Source organism: Chiroxiphia lanceolata, chromosome Z, assembly GCF_009829145.1.
Source record: "Chiroxiphia lanceolata isolate bChiLan1 chromosome Z, bChiLan1.pri, whole genome shotgun sequence".
Lineage (NCBI taxonomy): Eukaryota > Metazoa > Chordata > Aves > Passeriformes > Pipridae > Chiroxiphia > Chiroxiphia lanceolata.
This window is the reverse complement of record NC_045671.1, coordinates 43,772,505-43,788,050: the sequence shown is the minus strand read 5'-3', so window position 1 is coordinate 43,788,050 and position 15,546 is coordinate 43,772,505. Positions and strand designations below refer to the sequence as shown.

Here is a 15,546-nt window from a genome sequence, read left to right as displayed (position 1 = left end):
CAAGTTACTTTGCATTTCTCAGAGCTGATTATTTTTCTTCTTCCTTTTTTTTTTTTAAATTTCTGCAACCCTGCCTAATTTGTCACATCTATGATTGCAAGCAATTGAGACTTGGAACAAAACTTAAGTCAATTAATGACAATTCTGCCAAATATAAATGTTTTTTTCATTACACCTTCCATTTAGAGCAGATACTTCAATGGATGGTGATCCTAATCATTGCTTTCTGAAATGGCTTGGGCAGCTGCGCTATCCAGGCTGCTTGACATACAGTCCCTGGGCAGCTCTTACTGAGGGAAGCTGGAGAAACAGGAGCATTAAAGTGCATTAGAAACAATGCACCTTCACAAGGAGACTGCCTTTTTTCGCAGCAACAAGTATTTCTTCATCGCAACAACTAATGTTGTTTGATAAAACAAATGTGGACTAATCCTAGACATTGCAAGCCATCCCAGTTCCCTCAGGGACAGTTTTGTAGCCATGTGTTTGCCCCTCAGTAATGCCACACTTGAGCTTTACATATTCCTTGCAACCCACAGGGAATTGCTGGAAAGTAGAGTCTGCATGTGGAGACAATTTCTGTCAATGGTTGCAATGTGATGGCTAAGAGTTTTCTTGTTTAAGAGCTGTGCATTTTTAAGTCAGTAGGCAGTGGGCTTCCATGTGGAAGCTTTTTCTCAAGCAGAGGACATGTAGAGTGAGGATTTGCAAAGCTTTATACATTTGGTGCATTTCAGGTGTTCCATCAGTGACCATTGTCATTGCTTACATTTCTGTTAAAGAGTAATCTCTGCCAGTGCTTCATTCCTGCCTGCCTGAACTCTTTGGTAGTGCCAGCCTGTTAGCCATGGAAAAGAGCAGAGGAAAGAAAGCTTATGCGCTGTATGGATGAGTTTGATCAAAAGGAACAAGATCTTTTTGCACCACGCTCTGAAATCCCAGACGTGAGTTCCTTTGCTTGGCACACTGAGATGGAACAAAGAGGAAAAACACAGTAAAGTCCTGAAGGGCTTTCTGCCTGAGGTAGGTGGGAGGTATCTTGAGGAAAGTCATCTCAATCTCATCTAATTATCCCCAAAATTACTAGTTTGGAGAAAGGACCATTTCTACTTCTTGCAAGCAGTGCCAGTGTTGGGGGCTCTTCATCATTTGTACACCAAATATTCCAGCAAAGTTGTCTTTGCTGTGCCCAGGAGGAGACAAAGACACAGTGGAGAGTGCAGGGGCAACACCTGGGAGTGCTGTGTTTTCCCTCCAATTTCACCTTTGGCCATAACTGTTGAATCTTGCTTGTGCCACCAATACCTCCATTTCCCCATCTACAAACTGCAGAGAATAATGTGTCCTTGAGGACTTTGTCATTTACAGAGAAAAGTGCAGTGAAAGAGACAGTTATTTCAGTGCTGGTGACGTTAAATGCCAACAGCTCAAAATATACTGCTGGAAACCCCATGGTTCTAAAAAGATATATTTCTAAGTGTTACATTTTTTATTGCTGTGTAAGTGGGGATAGTGGGAAAGCCAAGGAAACAAGTGAGGAATGATATCAGTTTGGGCTTGCAAGATCTAGTTAACATGCATGTTACTTGGTGCACATCATAGTGGGATATGACCTGCTCCTCCTTCTCCATCCCTGCATAATGGGCAGCAGGAATGGAACATGATAAGTGTAGCTCACTTATGACATATTGATGGGGAGAGAAAATAGAGCATTTAATCCATTGAGATTTCCTATTTGCTGCTTTGTGAGGGAGGGCATAAAGCTAAGAGTTTTGAGATACAAAGCTTGCAGAAAAAAATTGTCTGATTAACTGTAAAAAAGTAAAAAAGGTTAGCTTGGTCTCATTTGACAGGAAAAAAGCATTACCGATTTCTTTTATTTATTTATCTTTAAAGTCAGTTGCTCTAATAAAAAAACACTACTTTTGCTGTTCAATAGCATTTTTCAGCAACAAAAAAACATATACAGCCAAAATGTTTCAATCAGCTCCACATGCATCTATCTTTTCACTATTATTGGACCTTTGAATTTAGGGTGTAATTTCTGACCTCTTATTTCAGAATTATTGGCTGAAAATAGCTTTTGCTGAACTGATTTCCTCACATGAGAGGTTATGAAGGAATTGCTCCTAACTGACGCTCTGAGCAACAATATACAGCGTTTACTGTAATGTCATAATCTTATTTATGTTTTGAGAACAGCAACCTTCTTTTGAACTACCAGTTTCACTGTATTTCAGGTTTGTGCTCATTTCAAAACATTTGGAGAAGAAAGGAAAAAGGCATATATGCTCTAAGGAACAGATCTGATGAGATTGCACAGGGAACTTATGCTTAAAAGTACTGGTTTTATAGCATGATAAGTGTCTTGGGCATATGATGACAGGCACAAATGAATATGTTACTTGTGATTTCTCAGCTGAACAAAGCAAATAACCTAACTGAGGTCAGTGACAATGATTGATGGATCTGCTCAAGACTGTCACAGATTCATTGAACTCTGTAATCCTTGTCTCTTAAATGGGCCTTCAATCAATAAATGAACAGTGGGACAATGCACTAGAATTGGGAGCAGCAGCAGCTAACAGAAATTCATGCTCTTTCTGTTGGGCCAGAAAATTCACTGTGCAGATAAATTACTCTTTTTGGTCCCCCCTGTCAACATGTTGATAACACACACTCTCTTTCCATGATCTCTGTATCCTTTTTTTGGGGGTGCCTGATGAGAGCAGTGCTGAGGTTTCTGAAGAGTCTTTGTTGTAGTGACTCACCCTAGACAAATGTTTCATTCATATCCAGTAAATGATACTGTCTCACTCAGAGTTGGTAGCAGGAGGAAAAGCATTATAAAATGAACAGGGAACATATCTCTCAAAAATTGCTACATAACTTAGGTTTTGGGTCATTAAAATTCATTTGCTTTTAAATAAACTCATAATTAACTCTGGGCTGAACACAGTCATGACTGTAGGATAGGATGCTGGGACTTTTTCTGCATCAGGGCTTATCTTCTGGCGTGTGAGAGTGTCTGACCCAGGGAAGAGCTGAGCTTTTATCAGCTTACATGAGACTGCAGGGTGACCTCATTGCAGTTACAAGTTCCTAATGAGGGGAAGTGGAGGGGCAGGCACTGATCTCTTCTCTGTGGTGACCAGTGACAAGACCAAAGGGAATGGCCTGAAGTTGTGTCAGGGGAGGTTTAGGTTGGATATTAGAAAGAAGTTCTTCACTAAGAGAGTGGTTGGGCACTGAACAGGCTCCCCAAAGATGAGGTCACAGCACTAAGCCTGACAAAGTTCAAGAAGTGTTTGGTCAATACTCTCAGGTTTGTGGTGTGACTCCTGGGTCTGTCCTCTCCAGGAGCTGGACTTGATGATCCTTGTGGATCCCTCTGAACTAAGGATATTCTGCGATTCTCTGATTCTTCCAGATGTCTGTCTTCATGCAAAAGAAACCCAGGTACAAAACCCAGACTGGCATGTTGGAGGGCATACACTTAGATTCAGAAAAGGCTATAAATTTAGACTTACGGGCTTGCCAGGCTTGCATTTAGTTTGGGCTTTATCTTTTCTTTCCTATAGAGTTAGTTTTGAGGTAAGGTCTTAAATTTTATGGTTTACATATTCTTTTTTTCTCAACAGAGAATGCCATGTGGACAAAGTACTGGCCTCTTACAAGAAATCAGTGTTTCATGTAGATTTCTAAGCTGCCCTGGAGTTTAGAGAATAAGAAAGTAATGGTGTTACTCTGTCAGGATCTCCCAGAGGTTGTGTTTCTTTGCTAGAAATACAATGCAGGCATTTGAAATATGTCTGGCTTGGTCAGCTGCCCCTCACTTTCTCTGTTTCCTATCCAAGATGTATTTTTATCTATGTGGAAAGGAGGAACAGGAACCAAAGGCAAGGTAGCTGACCTGGTTGGCAGCACATTTCAGTTAATGAACTCTCCTGGGACACAGCGTTCTCCAGACATCTCTTTTACTACTTCAAGTAATTGCTCTACTTCTTTGGACTTTTGTGGCTGTGGAGTGTGAAACAGAAGGTTGCACATCTTCCCCTAATGAGTTTATTTGCAGAGCCAAATGAGATGCCAAGTGCTATAGATTGGAAGATCTATAGACTTAGCTGTTTATTTGTTGACTCTTTTTTGTCCTGTAGCGAGGTAGTGAGGAGGGACAGAAGTTTTACATTGCTTTTTGTTGATAAGCAAAACTATCAAGTTTCTGCAGAAAAAAACCTGAAACCCAGACAACTCCTTATTCAGCCTTATGGAAGGCTATGTAACTATTTCTGTTCCTGATTCTAGAAAAAAAATAGCACCTTCACAAATTCCAATTGTTAAAAAGAAGGCTGGAGGATGTTTTAGGACACCATACAGAGAGACTCCTCATTTTCCTCCAGAAACAGCAATCCCACAGACTCTCTGGGTAATCATACCTTAATGTTTCTTCTCAATTTCTCTCCTAGACCTTCCACATTGTAGTTTTAGTTACGAATTCATTTTCCAATATGCCATATTCTTCAAGGATGTTTGTTACTTTCTCATCAGAAAGTATCTCCTATGGATTAGAAGACTTGTATTCTCTCTCTGAACAAAACTACTGCTACTTCTTCAGTCATCTGTCAGAAACTGCATTCTACAGAGCAATCCTTGTTCTGGATTTCCATCAGCTTGTTCACCATCACCAGTTAGAAGTGTGTTGATCTGAACTGTAACAGAACTAGGTGGGAGAGAAGTTTTAGTGTCTCACAAGGTCTCATTCCACACTGTCCAATTAAGAAACATGTATCAGTGACCTCAGGATCCTGCCTTGCTGACTGTTGTGACATTTTATTCTGCTATTCACCATTATAAGAAAAAAATATTCTTTAACGTCTAGGCTGATTAAAAGGATAAAGGATTGTCATAGTCAGATAAGCAAAAGTATCTGATATATCACTTGTAAGAGCTCTGCAATCCTTTTAACAGGACAATACAGAGACTGCAAAACGATCACAGTAAGACTCTGTCTGGCAATATAACTTTGAACTAGGCTCAGGAATTCTTCTCCTTTCAGGTTTTTTAGGCATGGACTCCACCCCCAAAATGAGTGTATGACAAAACCAGATTCTGCATCCAGTCACAGAAGAGTAGATCTGGAGTATTTCCTCTGAACAAAAAGAAATGCAGTTGGATTTACATATCAGTATTGGGAGGGACCAGGATTTGTCTATCAGGCAGGTAATACAGATGGAAGGAAGATACAGTTGTGAGGCTAGGATGTCTCTCCCATGGTATACACACAGCACCCTGTGCTGGTCAGCTTGCGGTATGTTCAGAACACAAGATAAGATGTTGTCCCTGTGAAATTACAGGTCATTTTAGCCAAATTTCTCTGAACAGCCAGAGTTCTGCTGAATTTAAAATTAATTTAAATTCTATTATCTTGGAAAAAATACAAAGGCTTTGTCCCTATTTTCCTTCCTCTCTTCCTGCCTTCTCTTTTCTCTCTTTTTCTAAGAAAGAAGATGAAGAGCTTTAATTCCAAGAAGTCAAACTAAAGAAATATACAGCTCACAAAAAAGGCAACGACAACAAAACCAAAACCCTAGGGCCTACAAGAATGAATAATGAATGATGTAATTTTCTCCATTAGAAAAGATGAAAATATAGGAAGCAGTCCTGCATTTTGTGTGGTATTACAGGCACAGATCAATACCAAGCATGGTACAATGCCAGGAGTGAGTCCGTTATTGTGATAATTTTCCCTCAGAGTTACCTGTATGAACAGTGGATTTTTATTATCACTGCAAGACTCAAAATGTCCTCTGTGCTTCTGTGTGCACGTTACAAGGGAGGTATTGAAGTCGCTGTTGTCTCTGTTGCCTCTTCATGGACTGTGAATCCTCTTTGAATTCTCAACACCCAAAGCTCAAGGCCAGAAAACCTGAAATAAGTTTCAGAGGGATGTCACAGAACCCTTTTATGATCCAGCCCTTCTGCCCCTCCGGCTTGCACTTACACTGTCTGGCAAGGCCCGGAATTAAACAAAAAACAGGTCGTGAAAAGTTCCTGAAAGGAATCATGTGGGAAAAAATAGAAGTTTTCCAGTAATCTTTGGAGCATAGGTTGGAAGGCATGAAAAAGGATATAGCCACTTAGATTTGTTTAGTTTCACCATACTGAGAAGATACTACTGCTTTCAAGGAAGGTGTATGGAGGGGACACATGGCAAAAAGTCTGCCAGAGAATAGAAAGACTCAGACAAAGGTAAAGTTGTCACATGCTTGACTATCCCTTTCAGACAGAAGCACTGGCTAGAACTCCTGGAGTGAGGAACTAAGGAAACAAATAGTTGCATTCTAGTATACTAGAATAATTTTTTTTTAATCCTCGGCCTTTTGATTCTTTGCACCTTTGAAAGTGTGAAGCAACAAAGCCCTATTTAAAAAGGGATTTTTATTTCTATTTTATTTTGAGTTATACTGCCAGCTGCTAAGTTTTCATAAAACATGTTTTGGAAGGTGTAATTCAATCAATTTTGCTGAAGTGGCAGTGATTAGTACTAGTGGGGAATATCTGTTATATGATGTATGTGATTATATGTGTTATATATCTATTATATGAGTATGAGCTATTACAGCTGTAATCTGAGTATCTGAGTTCACATTTGTTAAATGTGAACTACAAAAGCATCCCCCAAAGGAAACTGAAAGAGGTGCTCAAAAATTTGGTCCTGAATGTCAGCTTTCTGACACTTCCCTTTGGAAAAGAGTAGAGTCAGTCATGGTGCAGTTCAGAAATCGAAGTAACAGTGAAAAAGAATTGAATATTAAGGGTGATCAATTTCCTAAGAGTCAGTTTATTATTCAGTCTATTCCACTAGGTATCTGAAAATCTGAAGTATATTCTGAACAGTGAAAATTATGGTATTTCTGAAGAATCAGGCAATTCTTCTTCTCTGAAGAAGAAAACAGAAGTGGTGAAATTAATAACTGGAGTAGGGAATTTCCATATAAATATTTTCTTATGATCCAGAATATTTTATTGAAGAGTGATATTGCAAAAAGTCATAGTAGCTGGATGTGGTTTAACACTGACAGTGAGATTTAGTACTTGTTTCTTTTCAGTTGATAGCTTCTGAATGTGATTAAATCTTAACTTTGGTGACATTATGGGATGGAAACCTACATCTCTTACAAAAAGTAAGATCTGACACTTTTTTTTCCATTCAGCATCTCTTTTTTCTACAGGCAGATGCAGGGAAAACAGAGGTGTCAGGTATATATTATGTGTTTCTCGCTTGACATTAATTATTTGTGTGCATTTGGTCCTTTTTTAAAGTATCCTTGTTTTACAGTGGGCAATCTTCATCTTTTCAACTGATATTTGCTCTTGCTGCATTTCTCCCCCCTTTCTCTTCCCAGTAATTCTGCAAAATTCCCTTCCCAGGCATAGGATTTTGTTTACACACTTTTTCACTAGTGCTGCTCTAAAATTTTGCACTCTGATGGTGTTACCATGCTTCATTTGGGCTAGGTACAGCACAAATAATATGACATAAGGTGATAAATGACAGTGGCTTGTGGATCATCCTCCTCCTCCTCCTCCTGCACAGAGTTTACTTGCTTCGCCATTAATAGCAGGGGCACTAGTGTGAAATTTCAGGCTGTTCAGTGGCAGTGGCTGCTGCAGCCCATGGGTGGGCATGGTATGCCTTCCCTGAAACGTTTTGTGATGGGCTGATCCTTCGTATGAGCAACTTCAGACTTGCTTGGTACCTATATACTGCTTTTCACACTTCTTCACTTTAATCCTACTTCTACCTCCTATTTAAGACCTTTCTGATGTCTTCCAGATATTTGATAGAAATCCACTAGAAAATAGAGGTGCTGAATCTGGCATTGTGGTTTTAGTCAAAGCATCATTTGCATAATTTTCTAATTCTGCAGGTTTCCCACCCAGATTCACTCACATTCACTGCAGGGGAAGGGTGGTAAGCTGGCTAGCCAGACCCTGTGGTGCCTGAAGCAGCAACACATGGCAGGGAGCGGAGCAGACCTGGAGTGGCCCAGACGGTACCAGCTGCCAGCTGGAGCCGAACCAAGAGACGTGGGGATGACCTGCAGAGAGAACTTTCAATGGAGCAGAGAGAGAAGCCAAGCTTGGAACGAGTTGGGTATGGACTGAGCCGAACCCTAAGAAACCTTTGACCTGGGGAGGAGGGGTGGATCCTACTCAGAGAGAGGGATCCCCTAAGAGCTTGCTTCACCCAGGGAGGAACCTCCATGTAGCAGGGAAAAAGACTCAGAGTTTAACACCCTGTACTCCGTGATGAAGACATGGTGAGACAGGTGTTCTCCTGAAGCCCATGGATGAACCCTCGGTAGCGTAGCTGAGCGGTTAGAGGCAGGGGCAGACCCTCCCCCACCCCTCCATAGAAGAGAAAGAGAAAGAAATTTTCTAGCTACGGCGAATTGAAGCTGTGGCCCTGAGAGTAAAGGAGAGACTTCTTCTCCTCCTGGACTGATATGGGGGGAGGAGGGGTGATTTTGTAAATACATGAGTTTGTCATCATAGAAAGATTAGTTAGAATTGTTGTATATATTACTTTTTAGTTTTTATTCTGTTAGCAATAAATTTTGATATTGTTCCCCCATGCTGAGTCTCTTTTGCCTGTGTGGAGCTTCTCTCACACTTTAGCAATTTTGTGGGGGTTTGAAAATTGGGCCCAGGGTCAAACCATGACACGTGTCTAATCTCATAATCTCATGGTATCGTGTCTTCAGTACAGTGCTCATGATCCAGGCTACTAAACTCTTTTTCTGTTATTAATCATGCCTTTTTGTGCAGATAAAGGAGTTCCCTTGTAAGTGGAAAATGTACATGTAGTTCTAGCTTTTACAACAGAAATTCATGGCAAATTCATTTTCCTTTGTATTAATATATGTTGATCTGTGTTTTGTATTATGTCCAAGAAAATGAATGCATAGCTTTGTAATTAGTAGTATCAAAACTAACGAAAATGAAATGAAAATGAAAATGAGTTAAAGCCTCATCCTCTCCTAGTGAAGCTGTCAGCAAAACTGTTCATTGAATTCAGGGGAAAAAAGTTCCTGGCAAAAGGCAGGTTTAGAGAGATACTAACTAGCTGTGCCTAGTTAGCCATGCTCAAAGGTGGCAGTTAGATGTAAAACTTCGCAGTTCCTAAATTGTCCTTCGAGATTGTCTGCCGAGAGCATTTTGTGCAGTTAATTTTCATTGATACTTGAGGAAATAGAGTTTAGTAGCAAGCCTTTAAAATTGCTACAGAGTTGTTTATGTAAGTGAGTGTGGTTAATTGAGATAAACATAGATTTAAAGTTCTGGGCAATTATGTTGCTGTCCCTCTGAAATCAGACTTGTGAGCTGTATTATTGTAATGATTGCGTTGTATTACACAGTCTATAATATTCATTTATGTACATGGAAGATCCACTCTTGTTTTAAAGTTAAATTTACAAGGAGGTGGAGAGGGCTGCAGGAGACTGAGACAGGGAAGAGAGGGATTAGTTAATAATCAAGAATGACAGGACTTAATATTCTGTGTATTGAATTGCTTTTAATATTCAGAAATGAGAAATTATGCTTATTTCTTTGATAGTGTAAATACTTTTCCTCTACATCTGGTACATGTGTGAGCTACATGAATGTCCATTTTCATTATTCAGTTATAGTGAGTATATTGGGTTTTTATGCAGGAGTATATTATGTTTAGTGGGCAGCTCTGATTTTATCAAACTGTAGAGTATTAATCCCATGGCATGTCTTTATAGAAATTTAATGCCTCAGTCTTTTTGTGATTTTTGTTTAGTACAGCAACATATAAATTAAGAAGAAAGTTATAGGAATTTTAAAAATAAATGAAATTTTCAAGAGAACACATCAGTCACAATAATAATAAAGTGAAGGAGATAAAATTATTGGCAAACAGAATGAAGCAGAATCAATACAAAATACACACATTCATAAACTAAAAGTGCAGCACTTTGCCATAAATCGAAGAGGAAACCAGTATTTTATAAAACATAAGGCTGTTACTCATAGAGGGCAACAGCCTTTTTTTTCTTAGTAAGGATAACATACAGGTTGGGCTTGATGATCTTGGAGGTCTTTTCCAACCCAGTTGACTCTGTGATTCTATGATTCTCTTCAAAAATCTCCATTAAATGAGTGAACCAGTTTGTTCAGCAAGGAGCAATCTACCAGGACTATCAGGGGTAAATCACTGTTATGGCTCAGCCTGGTGAATAAAACAGATGATGCTGGTTCAGGATATAAAGAAGTGGGGATAAGTGGGGATAAATGGGGATAATCAGTTTTTGCTGCTGATCAGCACAGGGTGTGGGAAATAAATCAGACAGGTGCCACTTTCACTTTGGTAACACACAGAATGAGTGATGAGAAAAAAACAAAACATGTCCTTGGTGGGCTTGGCAGTGCTGGGTTTAATGATTGGACTAGATGATTTTAGAGGGCTTTTCCCATCTAAATGACTCTGTGATTCTGTGACGCTGTAATGAGCTGGTGGGATGCTACAGTTTGTGCTGCTGTCTGCAGTGCACAAGGCAGCTAGCAGAAGGCAGTTCGGTAAGGCATGTTCCAGCCCCCTGCAGCTGACACAAGAAGTAACTGCCTGGATGGAAAAAAAACAACAAAAAGATGTACTTCAGGGTCCTGGACCTGAAAGCCATCCCCACTGTAGTGCTTGAAAGGTGTGGAACCCTTTGCTTCTCTAGCTGTTTACCAATTCTACATCTTTTCATATCTCTCTATTACTTACCTTGAGCTTTGCCAAGCAGCTCCTTGGGCATCATTTCTGCGTGGCATAATCACAGTGTCAATGGGGATTTTGTAGGATGTAATTTTCAAAAGCACTTGCTGTTGGCCTGATCTTGTCCTCATTGATACTACTGAGAATTTTACCACTGACTGCCAAATATGAAGAAGGAGTTTGGAGGCTTAAATTTTGCCTGTTGTCATTTCCTTTGAAATCATCTGCCTGTTATGGGTATGTAGATGTGCTCATGACAATTATTTTAGCATCTTTCTGGGGCTCTTCATTAGAAGAAAATTTTGTGTTTTGCAAAACATTGAGTAATTTTCTTCTTCCATGTCTTCATCATTAGTGTTGAGAAAAAAACCAAACTCATACCTCAGCTTTAGCATTGTTAATTGCTCAGGTGTCTTCTTGTAGGTGTCCTCAAGCAGACATTTCATAGGAATAAGGTTGTGGCCAAAGGATGCCTGTTACTAACAAAAATACTACTTTCAGAAAAAGAGATTTTCTGCATTTATTTTAAAGCTTCTCTAAGTTTTAAGAGATGAAGGAAATAATTGAAACTTTTTGTTAAAGGAAAATCCAAAGCTCTTCTTCAAAAGGCAAGCATTTTTTGACCCTTAGAGATGTTCCCTCATCCTGTATTCCTGTATTCTTTTCTGCAATTTCTCTCCTTTGAGTCCAGCTCATTGGCGCAGGAGATGTTAAACCTGTGATCAGAAATACCAAACCCAGGTATGGATTCTGGCTTGTCATATTGTTAACCTTGCTTAAGCCTGAAAAAAGAATAACATTTATAAGAGCTCTGTAAGTGTCTGTGCCACCCAAATCTTCCTGTTCTGTTTAGAACAGAAATTTACTTCTGTTAGTCTTGAATATTGTAAAGATTTAAGATTCCAGAAAATGATGATGTTTTCCTGAATTGGCAGTCAAATTAGATCCAAAATGATTATCCAAATTACTTAGTTGTCCTAAATCCTGGATATTCTTCTTCTGTATAAACTTGAAGGTTGAGAGCCTTTGGAATTACATGGTCTACAAAGGCCTTAATTGTAACTATTCAATTTAAAATGTCTGTAGTCTGGATCTGACCTATCAGTCATTTTTCTTTCCATAATCCCCCATATCTTTCCACAAGTGTCCTAAGTTCCTTTAATCAGGGGTTGTATACAGGGTTGATGAGTAAATCTACAAGTCTTTTATTACTACCTTCTACTTTTGCTTGGTCAAATATGTGTTTAAACTATGGATGCTTCTGAGAATTAAACTAGTACTGATTTAGGTATGGGAAGGGATCATTAATTAGCAGTCTTCCAGGAATCCTCTGGTCATCTCCTCCTCATTTCTTTTTTGCTTGGGCATTTTATCAATTCAAAGATTTGCAAAACTGGAACATATTTGTCTAGTTCTCATGTGCAATTGACCTTTGATATGTCTGCTCTAATTAGCTATGTAATATCTTTGTTATATGTAGAATTGTGTGACTCCTGTTCCTTCTCCAGGGTGGGAGCCAGAAACACCAGAGAGATATTTATTAAATTCAAAGTAGATGTGAAATTTCAGAAGCCAAAAGAAAAGAAATCTCATTGTCTTGTGTTTGTGGGCTTTTATTGTTGTATTTTATGCCATTTTATTTTTTAAAAAAATCTGATAAATGAACTGAAAAAAACCACAAAACACAATTAGTGATGCAACTTTTCTATTTCAAATATTTTGGTGATTAATATTCTAATAATGTAATGTTTTACATTTGGGTTAAAAATACATAATAATGATAATTGAAGACATCAGAGAACATTAAAAATCTTTGCTTTGAGTAAACTCTCTTTCTAGAAGAGAACTTTGTTTTATAGCAAACCCTAGAAACAAAATTAACGGTTGTATTCATTTTTTTTTCTGCACCTTTCTAAACCTTAGCAGAAGGATTGAGTTTTAAAGATTTCATAGAATCATAGAATGGTTTGGGTTGGAAGGGACCAAAAAGGTTATCTAGTTACAACCCCCCTTCCCTGGGCCAGGACACCTTCCACTAGACCAGGTTGCTCAAAGCCTTTCCTCCCTTCTGGTGGGGTAGCCTGTAACAGAGTCCAATAAAGCAGTCTGTGTCTGACTTCCCTTTATTCTTGATCCATTTTCTCTTGGTCAGCTCCTCGTCCATCCCCAGGCAGAGCTCCCTGCACACTAGCTGGTCACTAATACGGAGGGTGATATGACCTTTGTGCAGTGGCAGTATCGTAGCCCATGAGGTTAATCTGAGGCGCGATTATTGGTAGTTGAAAACTTTTCCCAATACCTCACCATGGTGACTTGAAATATAGTTGGCAAGGGCTTTAAATTAGGTTTGAAGGGGAAGGGCTTGAAACCAGGCTCTCCAGCGATGAACTTAAGGGTGGAAAGCCTGAGTTAAGAGTGAAATCAGCAGCCCAGCTGAAGTGCATGTACACCAATGCACGCAGTGTGGGTAACAAACAAGAGGAGCTGGAAGCCATCGTGCAGCAGGAAAGCTGTGCTGTAGTCGCCATCACGGAAACGTAGTGGGATGACTCGCATGCACAGAGTGCTGCCATGGGTGGCTACAGGCTCTTCAGAAGGGACAGGCAAGGCAGTGGAGGTGGAGGAGTGGCTCTATATGTCAGAGAGTCTCTTGACTCTGTAGAACTTGAAGTCAGTAACAATAAGGTTGAGTGCCTGTGGATCAAAATCAGGGGGGAGGCCAACAAGGCTGACATTCTGGTGGGAGTCTGTTACAGACCACCCAACCAGGATGATGATGAATTATTCTACAAGCAGCTGGCAGATGTCTCAAAATTGCCAGCCCTTGTTCTCATGGGTGACTTCAACCTACTGGATGTCTACTGGGAACTCCACACAGTGGAGAAGAGGCAGTCTAGGAGATTCCTAGAGTGTATAGAGGATAATTTCCTGCTCCAGCTGGTAAATGAGCCTACCAGGGGTGGGGCCCTGCTAAACCTGCTGTTTACAAACAGAGAGGGGCTGGTGGGAGATGTGGTGGTCGGAGTCCATCTGGGGCACAGTGACCATGAAATAATAGAATTCTCAATACTCAGGGATGCAAGGAGGGCCATCAATAAAACCTCTACGCTGGACTTCCGGAGGGCAGATTTCAGCCTGTTCAGAAGACTAGTTCAGAGTGTACCCTGGGAAACAACCCTTGAAAACAAAGGGGTCCAGGAGGGATGGACATACTTCAGGAAGGAAGTCTTGAACACACAGGAGCAGGCTGCCCCAGTCTGCCGAAAGGCGAGCCAGTGGGGAAGACGACCGGTCTGCCTGAACAGGGAGATTTTGAAGGAAAGTAGGGTAAAAAAGAGAGCCTACCAATTATGGAAAAAAGGGCTGGAAATCAGAAAGAGTTTAGGAATATAGTTAGGTCATGTAGAAAGAAAATTAGAGAGACGAAGGCACAATTTGAACTCAATCTTGCCACTTCTATTAAGGATAATGGAAAGTCTTTCTACAGATACATCAATAGCAAAGGAGGGACAAGGAAAACCTCCATTCATTATTGACATGGGTGGGAATATTGTTATCAAAGATGAAGAAAAGGCTGAGGTGTTTAACACCTTTACCTCAGTTTTCAACAGCAAGACAGGTTGTCCTGAGGACAGCTGGCTTCTGGAGCTTGTAGAAAGAGATAAGAAGCTGAATAGCCCCCCGTAATCCAGGAGGAAACCTGCTGAACCACTTGGATCCTCACAAGTCTATGGGATCAGATGGGATCCATCCTAGGGCGATGAGGGAGCTGGAGGAAGAGCTCACCAAGCTGCTCTCCATCATCTATCAACAGTCCTGGCTCACTGGGGAGGTCCCAGATGATTGGAAGTTGGCGAATGTCACATCCATCCACAAAAAGAGCTGCAAGGAGGACCTGGGCAATTACAGGCCTGTCAGCCTGGCCTCAGTGCCTGGTAAGGTTATGGAGCAGATCATCCTAAGTGCAATCACGCAGCACTTACAGAATGGACAAGGGATCAGACCCAGCCAGCATGAGTTTAGAAAGGGTAGGTCCTGTCTGACCGACCTAAACTCCTTTTATGATCAGGTGACCTGCCTGCTGGATGAGCGGAAGGCTGTGGATGTGTCTACCTGGACTTCAGCAAAGCCTTTGACACCGTCTCCCACAGCATTCTCCTGAAAAAGCTGCAGCCCATGGCTTGGACAGGGGGACTCTGTGCTGGGTTAAGAACTGGCTGATGGCCGGGCCCAGAGAGTGGTGGTGAATGGTGCTGCATCCACTTGGTGCCGGTCACTAGTGGTGTCCCCCAGGGATCAGTGTTGGGCCCAGTTCTGTTTAATATCTTTATCGATGATCTGGATGAGGGGATTGAGCATACCATTAGTAAATTTGCAGATGACACCAAGCTGGAGGGGAGTATTGATCAGCTGGAAGGCAGGAGGGCTCTGCAGAGGGACCTGGACGGGCTGGAGAGTTGGCTGATTCCAACAGGATGAGGTTCAACAAGGCCAAGTGCCAGGTCCTGCACTTTGGCCACAACAACCCCACGCAGTGCTACAGGTTGGGGACAGAGTGGCTGGAGAGCAGCCAGGCAGAGAGGGACCTGGGAGTGCTGATTGACAGGAAGCTGAACATGAGCCAGCAGTGTGCCCAGGTGGCCAAGAAGGCCAATGGCATCCTGGCCTGGATCAGGAACAGAGTGGCCAGTAGGTCCAAGGAACTGATTCTTCCCCTATACTCAGTGCTGGTGAGGCCACACCTGGAGTGCTGT

General features: G+C 41.0%; 1 non-coding gene across 1 annotated transcript; it reads left to right on the top strand.

The window, feature by feature from the left end:
- Positions 1 to 13,010: 13,010 nt before the first annotated feature.
- On the top strand, positions 13,011 to 13,163 carry LOC116781276. Its single transcript, XR_004354843.1, has one exon. It is a non-coding gene; the product is annotated as a U4 spliceosomal RNA (small nuclear RNA).
- Positions 13,164 to 15,546: the final 2,383 nt, after the last annotated feature.